At 46.4% G+C, this 2,126-nt stretch overlaps 1 protein-coding gene across 1 annotated transcript in view; it reads right to left on the bottom strand.

Moving 5' to 3' along the window:
- Fank1 (fibronectin type III and ankyrin repeat domains 1) overlaps positions 1-2,126 on the bottom strand; it is a 104,013-nt gene that overhangs the window by 94,439 nt on the left and 7,448 nt on the right. The gene's annotated exons all lie outside the window — the stretch shown is intronic.

The raw sequence follows: 2,126 nt of genomic DNA, 5'->3' as shown, positions 1-2,126 counted from the left end.
GCCACCATCGCCCGGCTCAGTTCTGGTTTCTTATACCATCCAGGGCCACCTGCACCAGGTGACACTACTCACAATGGGTTGGGTCATTAACCAAAAACATGCCCTGCAGACTTCCCACAGGCCAATCTGATAGAGGAAATTCTTCAAGCAGTGGTCCCTCTTCCCACACTGCTCTAACTTGGGTTAGGCTGACAAAAAACTAGCCAGTGTATGGATGTGATCAGTTTTCAGTTTTTCACCAAACAGGGTTTGTAGGATTTTGTATTGTATTGTATACACATACTTCAATTAGAAAGCAACATTTAGCAGGGCAGTGGTGGCACACCCCTTTAATCCCAGCACTTGGAAGGCAGAGACTCAGAGAAGGCAGATCACTGAGTTTGAGGCCAGGTTGGTCTACAGAGCAAGTCTAGGACAGCCAGAGCTATGAAGAGAAACCCTGCCTCAAAAAACAAACCAGTAGATGATAGATAGATAGATAGATAGATAGATAGATAGATAGATAGATAGATAGATAGATAGAAAATAAACAGACTCCTAGGGAGGAAAAATACACTAGGAGAGCAACACTCTTTTCTGTAATATTAAGTTGAGGGCCTCATCCCAGCGCCCCCCAATCCCCCTCCCCCCCATCCATCTTTGGAAGTCCCCTCCCCTGAGAGTTGCCTTGGTCTGGACTCCACCTCTGGGAAAGCCCACCAAGCACTGACCCCTCCCCAGGGAGGGTCAGGAGCAGTCCCACAAGCCACTTAGGCTGCTGCCCAGAAAAGGGTTTCCCCATGGCCTTCCCTGCTCTCTCTTTGTCACCATGCTTTCCTGGCCACCCAGGACCGCTGCAGTAAACGTGGGCATCTTTTATTCGGTGAAATTTGGTCTGATTGGAATTACTTGTGTTGGCAGAGAGGCTCATTTTAAGATTATTTCTAACATTTCCAATGAGGGCTGATTCTGTTCACCAGAGAACGTGTGTAATCCCAAATAAACGAATCAACCAGGTCATCTCTCTCACTGACCGCGTCTGTGAAGTCACCTCATTGTTTTGTCTGCCTCTCAAAGTTCTGGGCATGGAATCAAAAGTGTTCTACCCTTGAGCTTCATCACCAGTCTGTAAGGGCATTTTAAAAAGTTTTTTTACAGCCTGGCAGTGGTAGTATACGTCTTTAATCCCAGCACTCAGGAGGCAGAGAAAAGCAGATCTCTGTGAGTTCGAGGCTGACCTAGTCTACAAGAGCTAGTTCCAGGGCAGGCTCCAAAGCTACAGAGAAACCCTGTCTCAAAAAAAAAAAAAAAAAAAAGCTTTTACATTTATATTATCTGTGGGGGAGGAGTGTTGCACACATACACACAGAGGCAAGAGAACAACTTTGGAGAGCAGGCTCTCTCCTGCTACACATGGGTTCCAGAAATTGAACTCAGGTTGTCAGGCTTGGTGATAAGCACCTTTACCTGCTAAGCCATCTTGCCAGCCCCTATAAGCTCACCTCATCTTTTTTTTTTTTTTTTGGTTTTTCGAGACAGGTTTTTTGGAGCCTGTCCTGGAACTAGCGACCAGGCTGGTCTCGAACTCACAGAGATCCGCCTGCCTCTGCCTCCCGAGTGCTGGGATTAAAGGCGTGCGCCACCACCACCCGGCAGCTCACCTCATCTTATTGTCAGTTGTTTTTAGTTCAAGGGATGGAATCTGAGGTGTTCTTCATGCAAAGCAAGTCCTCTACCTCTGGGCAACATTGGCCAGTCTATGAAGTCATTTCTGAGACTATGGTTCTGAGGCTGATTTTTCCCTATACTTTCATTTACCAACACTAACGTGACTAGAAAAATTCAAGAGTCAGGTAAGTGAAGGTGTTGAGCTGGGGATGTGGTTCAGCGAACAGTGTGCTTGCACAAACCCATAAACTGGTCCGTGAGGCCTTGCCGCAAAGAAGAAAGTGTCCCTGTCTCAAGGAGGTTTTTGAAACAGACTGGTCACAGCCTGGTAGAGAAAACAAAGTCTGCAGACTCAGTACCAAGGAGACAGATCAAGGTCAGAGGTTAAGGGAGGATAAGCTGCTGTACAACGTTTCTAAGAAATGTTGGCGGGCAGGAGGCGGTTTGTTTTTTTTTTTTTTTTTTTTTTTTTGGTTTTT

Source organism: Microtus ochrogaster, chromosome 8 (genome assembly GCF_000317375.1).
Source record: "Microtus ochrogaster isolate Prairie Vole_2 chromosome 8, MicOch1.0, whole genome shotgun sequence".
Taxonomy (NCBI): Eukaryota; Metazoa; Chordata; class Mammalia; order Rodentia; family Cricetidae; genus Microtus; species Microtus ochrogaster.
This window is presented reverse-complemented; position numbering and strand designations above follow the sequence as displayed.